The 7,678-nt window shown below is 44.5% G+C and overlaps 1 long non-coding RNA gene across 1 annotated transcript; it reads right to left on the bottom strand.

Annotated features, from left to right (window-relative positions):
* Positions 1 to 1,178: 1,178 nt before the first annotated feature.
* LOC122049558 lies at positions 1,179 to 2,960 on the bottom strand. The gene is made up of 2 exons (XR_006130987.1): positions 2,234 to 2,960; positions 1,179 to 2,157 (listed from the first exon to the last, which is right to left on the bottom strand). It is a non-coding gene; the product is annotated as an uncharacterized LOC122049558 (long non-coding RNA).
* Between the last annotated feature and the right edge of the window lie 4,718 nt (positions 2,961 to 7,678).

Below are 7,678 nucleotides of genomic sequence, written 5' to 3'. Positions count from 1 at the left end.
TTGTTTAAATTTTAACACTTTCTTATATTTTCTCAAATTTGTTTGATGTGATCAAAGGGGGAGATAAATAAAAGTTCAGAGGGATTAAGGAGGAGTTAGGATTTTATCCTTATATTTATTTTGATTTTGCAACTAACTTGTTTAAATTCATTGCTTTGCTATCTCTGCATAATTATAGTTGTTATACCTTCATAATGTTATTGTGTTTTTTAACCCTAACTTGAACTTGGGTTGATGCACATCAAAAAGGAGATTGTTAGTACCCTAGGGTAGTTTTGATGTGGTTAACCAAATTCAATTAGGTCCTGTTATGTTTTGATCCTTGTGTCTAAATGTACAGGAGCTTAGGAACACAAGAAGTCGAGCGAAAGACACAGCTAGCGAGAATGATGGCACGGGAAGCGAGTTGACGGGCTCGATGCATTTGAGTAACGACATGGAAGAGTACATTGACGAATAAGAAGGACGCGTGCGGCGGTCTGAGAGACCAGAAGCCGGGGAGGAAGGGTCCTCGAGGAGAAGGCTAGAAAATGGGTTCGCGTGAACCCTATTTCGGTTGGCCAAAATCACCCAAGTGAGCGGAACAACGGAAGAGCCAAAGTAGAATCATGGAGCTCAGAAGCAGCTACTGAAGGTGCCTCCAATGGTATTGAAGGTTCCCTCGCATTGTTCTGGTGGGAGGCGCCTTCCATCTATTGAAGGCGCTTTCAAGCCTTCATGGAAGGCACCTTCAATCACTTGAAGGTGCCTTAGAGTAGGCAAAAATTGGCCATTGGCGAGGATAAAATTTTATCCTCGCTTGCCTCGCTGGAGGCACCTTCCAGCTTATTGGAGGTGTCTTCCAGTCCTAGATAGAATTTTTCAGAGACTATAAAAAGACTCCTGGAACTAGGAAATACACATCAACTTTTTTATTCATTTCCTAGTAACTGTTTGAGCATTTTACCAATATAAGAGACTTCTCCGCCTTCATCGAAAGAGACTTTTAGTGCTTTTCATTTATCTTAGATTAACAATCACCTATGTTGTAACTAAGGAAAGATTCATTTTTTCAGATAATTTACCCTTTTTTTACTGGCCCACCTAGACCAACAGGTTGTTATGCTACTCATTTAGATTCTCAGCCACTCTTTAAACTCGGGCAGAAGGATCGCCGCCTTAGTCAGAACATAGAGACAGATCAAAAGCAGGCATTCAAGATGATAGATTTGCAAAAAGTGGTTTTCATTAACTCCTGCAAGTCTTTACATCTTTTCAAATCCTAGGCAGAATAAAAAATATCCCAAGAATAAGTGCAGAAATAAATAGACAGTAGAGGCAAGAAGTATGATCAGTTGGCCTTCTTAGTGTCGGGTAGCTCCTCCCAAACTTTATTCAGATCCAAGAAGGACATATCGCTCTCCCTTGTGATCAGTTTGGACCTGATGAACTGGGGAATGGTGCCCTCAAAGTTGTGCTTAAGCATATTGTTACTTCTTTGTGCGAGCAGTCCATAAAATCCTAGGAGACTAGAAAGGCTTTCTTCTGATTCTCCTAGCGACTCTCTTCTCTTGCCCAATAGTCAGCCAACTCTATTTTGGCGGCCTCCAGTTCAATCTTAACGACCTCCAATTCAATCTAGGCAACCTTCAGCTCATAGGCCGTCTTCGCCTTTTTCTCCTTGGCCTCAGATAATTGATACCCCAACCTATCCTTGGCTAAGATCTCATCACGAAGGTACAATTGGACCTACAACAACGTAACTAAGTCTTTGATGCATCCATTTCCCCTCTTGCATGACTAATTCCCGTTGGGCATAAAGCAGTTCTTCCTAAGCATGTTTGGTCGACTACTCCGTGGTCTGCATTTTCTTGGTCAGCTTCTCTAAGGCTTGTGTGGCAGCTTGACCTAGGTCAACTCATGTTCTAGTTCATGAAGTCGTCAAAATAGGTCTTGGCCCTCTTCTATCACTTCCTAATTTCTGCTTCTGCTTTGTACCTCACCATTTGAGCCATTACCTTCTCTACCTTGGCTATATTAGCAAAAGATAGAGCCTCTGCAACCTCGCTCTTGGAAGGGGTTGTTTGCGTCTATTGGCTCTCCAGCTTCGCTATTCGCTTCCTATGATATGGTGATGCTTCACCAAATGAAGAAGGCGTCCGTGCAAGCTCTTCGCCTCTATTTTGGAATGTACCAATAAATAACATAAGTTAGTAATGTCCAAAAGGATTCTTGTATAATTAGTAAACTTTACCTTCAAGGCAACACTGATCATATTCTCGGATATATCAAAGAACCCTAGCCCCGGCATGACTTCCATCTCGTAAGTGTGGAGTCGCTTAGCCAAGGAAGGGTTTGATCCCTTTGATCGCTCCTCAACATGAGGACCTTGACGTAGCAAGGAAGGGTCGAAACTCTACCGCAGTTGTGCATAAAGTGGAGAAGCACAACGTCTAGACATGCTACTAGAAGTTGATTGCGCCTGCTCAAGCATGGGGGCAGTGGTTTAATCGCTAGCAACCAGAATCATTGAGCCCTGGGTGCCACAGCCTTTCCCCTAACACTTGTATCTAGAGAACAACTCCTTAGAGGTTGTGATGCTAGGATGCCTCCATGTAGAGGATGGATGGACTTTTGTTTCCTTGAGGTCCCGGTCTCGGATGTCAACTTCTTCGAGACTCAGAACTCGGTCGCTAATATCTTGGAAGTCCCAGGCTTAGGCACGGACTTGCTTTTCTTCGAGGTCTTGTCCTCGGGCCTTAATGTTCGACTCTCACTCTGAGTCACTCTTTGCAAACTTGAGACCGATGGTCGTTGGGGAGTGTAAACCTCCTCCTCCTGGGATCGATTGTCAGTTGGGGTCTTAACCTCGAGTGGTGGCCTCAGGGGACTCCTGTAGTTCAATGATCAGAGTCGGTGTCTCAGTGGCAACATCGGTCGGTAAAGTAAGGGTAGAAGCCTCGATCTCAATGGTGGCTCCAATTTCAATTGCATCCCTAGACCCATTAGCTGCTCTAGAAGATTTGACCGCAACCATAGGGGTTTCAACTATTGCAGATGGATGAGGTGGTGACAGTTCTGAGGAAGCTTCAACTGCATCCGCCGAGGCCCACAAGCCCTCAATGGAGGTCAGATCTCACTTCACAATCTTGTTCATTAATGCACTAAACATGATTTAACCTACAAAATAAAGAAAGTTAGTCAGTAAAAAAGAGAAGTTTGAAGGATGCAACGTCTTACTCAGTCAGTCGTCTAGGTCGACTAGATTGAGACTTAGCCTAGCCCAATATAGAAGGGTTTCATTCTCCACCAACAGACTGACATTGAACTTCAGTCTCACCAGGATCTCGATTATATCCAAATACATCTACTCCTTGAAATGGCCCAACGATGGTTGTGCTAGTAAGTCGTCACACCAGGAGGCCGACCATGTATATAAATGAGAGGGTTAACAAAAATAAAATAGCTCTTCCACCTCCTGTGTGAAGAAGGACATTCGCCAAGGAAACTACACCTTGATCGAACCGCGAAGTAAAGACATCCGGGTTTTGCCTGTTAGCGATAAAAAAGATAGTGTAAGATCGTGGAATCGAGTGGAATTTGGTATAGTCAAAAAATGATGTATGCAGTATAGATTAAATAGTAAAAGTTGGGGGTAAGCTGAGGGAGAGGGATTCAGAAGTAGGTGGTAATATCTTGATTGAAGAAGTGGATTGGAAACCTTAAGCCACTCGCTAGCTGACCTTGGAAACAAGCTAAGTGATATAACTTTGAGGCGGCTTGTGTAATCGATTTTTTGGCATCAAAATCCTGATCTTATGATCGACTAGGATATCATAAGATATTCGAAGTTGTGCTTCTATGGACCATGTGAATACAATTCAATGAGACTTATACCAACTGTCTAATGGATTGCTGGCAGCCATGAGAGGAAAAGGAAGGCACAAATGAAAAAAAAAAAAATGATAAACTTGCTATGTCAATAGGTGAGAATTGAAGAAAGACGAAGGCAAGAAGCAGCAAGAGAAAATAGAGGCGATGTGGATTTCAAATAACATAATATACTTTGACAACAACACAATAGGATTGTCACATCATCCCTTCGAATCATTGGATGATGAAAAGGGAGTCACAAGATCCCGTCGCAGATAACTCAATTGAATGGTCGCAATCACAATGCAATCTTCGTCATCAAAGCACAACAATGATATGTTACAAAGTGATCCATCGACCTTTAAGACAATTCAAATGCAGTCATCGAATGCAGAGATTAGATAGGTGCCAACATGCCGCTGCCATCATATCCGGGGTTGCATCAGCAACGACACCGTCACACGTCTTTACAGTTAATGTAGTAGGGTGCTTCCGTAGCTCAAGATAGATACCACACACCACCCATTAATGCAACAGTATCGTACACCAATCATACGCATGATACACAATCATGTGTATCATGTCCATTAAATGTAATGCTCTCTCTCCCTGACAATTAGTCAAACTGCACCTCCTTCAACTAAATCTAAAGGAGAGGCATGTGATGTGATAATTTTCTACAACCCCCATCTCGTGTGATCAAAAGTCATGTTGATCAATCAGTTAAAGTCAAGATGGGTCAAATATGATCCAAAGAGAATTGGACTCTGTTCAAATGAGACTCAAGTCTGATTGAACCGGCTTAGTAAGCTCATCCTAGGGATTCAAGTTTGGTTAGGTACAAGTCAACTACAATGAGTCCTATCTCAGTTCCTAATCCTGACCCCAATCCGGCCTCAGTCACTGACACTCTCCAGGTCTCAATCTCATATCCCGACACCATCTACTTATTTCTACCCCAGTTGTTGATACCCCCTAGGTCTTAGTCTTAGATCCCAGCACTATCTACATCGCTCATCCCAATCATCGATACCCTCCAGGTCTCAATCTCATATGGCTCAGCCTAGTCATTGGCATATGCCAAATCTCAGTCTCAAACGGATCAACCTAGTCGTTGATATCTTCTAGGTCTCAATCTCAAATCCTGACACCACTTATGTCTTGACTTCAGTCGTCGACATCTACTTCGGCTGAGTCTCCGATCTTAGCCTCACCTATGCCTCGACTTCAGTCGCTAACATTGTCTACTCTTAAAGCCATATAACATCAATCTCAATGCCATATTCTCTCATTCTCAAATTAGACACACACTCTACGTGTCCTAGGCATGTGAGTAAGGAGGTCGTGCAACCACCCCATCATTAAAAATTATTTCTCTGCAAATACTCTAGAACAATGTCGCTAGATGAATGGAGAAACAGTTATAAAGTTATCAGATCTGTTCTCCCAAATACTGTTAGGATCCTTCTTACAGAGGCTAGAGAGGGGGGTGTGAATAGCCGACCCCAAATCGTCGCGTTTCTACAAAACGTGTTAGCGCAGCGGAAAATAAACATAGAAACGAAAGGGAAAGAAGACAAACCTCAAACAAACCGATGTAACGAGGTTCGGAGATAAACTCCTACTCCTCGGCGTGTCCGTAAGGTGGACGAAGCCTATCAATCCGTCAGTGGATGAGTCCCCGGAGAACCGGCTAATAAATGCTCCTTGTGGGTGGAGAAACCTCGCCACAATACTTGTAACAACAAGAAAGGAGTACAAGGAAAGCAAGAAGCAAATACAAACAACAATATGAATGCAACACTCGCTTGCCTTCTCTGTCGATCGGAGGCGATGAAGCAGCAACTTCACAACCCAAACGCAGCAGCTGATCGACGACTGGAAGCTCACGCGAAACTTCGGAAGCGAGCTCAACAAAGCTCAGAACCTCAGAGCACAGAAGCAGAAGCTTCAATCCAAGGAAGAAGAAGAAGGAAGAAGGGTTGAGGCTCGCAGCAGCCCTCCTTTATAACTGCGAAGAAAGCGAAGAAACACGAAGAAATCTGGCGTTGCGCAGCGGCTAGTGCTGGATCGATGCGTGGACCGATCAGCTCCATGGATTGGTCCACGCATCGATCCATTCCTAGCCTTCGCTTCTGTTCGTCTCCGATCGGTCCATGGACCGATCAGAATCTCCGATCGGTCCGTAGACCGATCAGCTTCTTTCTCCGAACTTCTGCGCCTCGATCGTTGTCGATCGGTCTCGGCACCGATCGGATAACTCTGATGAGGCTACTCGGATGGTTACCGATCGGTCCGGTGACCGATCGGGCTATCGATGTATCATCGGATCGGTCCCCAGACCGATCCAAACTCCCCATCCCTAAACCTCAGGCTTCTACACCAACATCCGGTCAACCTTGACCTGTTGGTTCATCATTCCTAGCATCTGGTCACTCCCTTGACCTGATAGAATTCTCCACCAAGTGTTCGGTCAATCCCTTTGACCCACTTGGGCTTTCCTCTTCGTGCCAAGTATCCGATCACTCCCTTGATCTACTTGGACTTCCCAACACCAGATGTCCGATCACCCTTGATCCATCTGGATTTTCCCTTGCCCGGCTTTACTCACCAGGACTTTCACCTAGCTTCACTTACTAGGGTTTTTACCTGGCTTCACTCACCAGGATTTCCAATCTGCCTGGCTTCACTCACCAGGACTTCCAAACTGCCAGGCTCCACTCACCAGGACTTTCCACATCCGGTCCAGAGAACGAGCTACCGAGCCCTCTCTGACCACAGTCCGGAGAACGAGCTACCGAGCCCTCTCCGACTTCTATCTGCCAAGTTCCCATACTTGGACTTCTCCGTGCCAAGTCTCCATACTTAGACTTTTCCCGTGCCAAGCTCCCTGCTTGGACTTTTCCGTGTCAAGTCTCCATACTTGGACTTTTCCCGTGCCAAGCTCCCTGCTTGGACTTTTCACCATGCCAAACTCCCTTCAACATACAACTCTTTTGTTCTTGTCAAACATCAAAATACAACTCGAGTCAGGTCAACTCGAGTCGGGTCAACCAGGTCAACCTTGACCTAAGGTTGCACCAACAATCTCCTCCTTTTTGATGTTTGACAATACCTTTAAGTTAGGCTAATCCAATAGCCTCAACTTTCCTCATGCCACTAGGTAATGAAACATAAGTTACAACCTTACATTCTCCTTCTAAGAAGGCAACCTCCTTCTTAGATAATGAAGGCCTAACTTAAACCCTTCATTCTCCCCCTATTGACACACATCAACAAACTCTCCCCCTGAAGAGTAAGTTATTGTTGTTCACAACTTCACTCGTCGTGATCAACAAACTCTCCCACTAACTCCAATGTTCTTCCTTGAACATTCTCTAGACATTCTTCCCCTTTTTGACACACATCAAAAGGAGTGAATCAAGGTCAAGAGTTTCTTCCTAATGAAAGTCTCATACCTTTCATTGAAACTCTTAATTTCCCCCTTGAAACTAAATTCAACAATCAACTTAGTGATAATCCCACATCACTCAAGTCTTTAGGAGTAAAAACTCTCCCTAAAAGTCAACTCCCCCTTGACTATTACACCAACAATGTCTTGGAGAGTTTCAAACATTTAGAAAACCCGAAACTCAACTCCCACAGCTGAAATTTCAGACCACAGTCGAAATTCAGCAAATTCAGCACGCCTGATCGGTCACCGGACAGATCAGAACCCCTATGGATCGATCCCCAGACCGATCCAGCCTTCCCTGGATCGGTCCAGTGACCGATCCAGCCTTGGACAGACTCGAGTTCTGATTTCCTTCTCCCGAAATTCAGAAAC

Source organism: Zingiber officinale, chromosome 2B (assembly GCF_018446385.1).
Source record: "Zingiber officinale cultivar Zhangliang chromosome 2B, Zo_v1.1, whole genome shotgun sequence".
Taxonomy (NCBI): domain Eukaryota; kingdom Viridiplantae; phylum Streptophyta; class Magnoliopsida; order Zingiberales; family Zingiberaceae; genus Zingiber; species Zingiber officinale.
The sequence above is the reverse complement of the archived record's forward strand: the minus strand, read 5'-3'. Positions and strand labels throughout refer to the sequence as shown.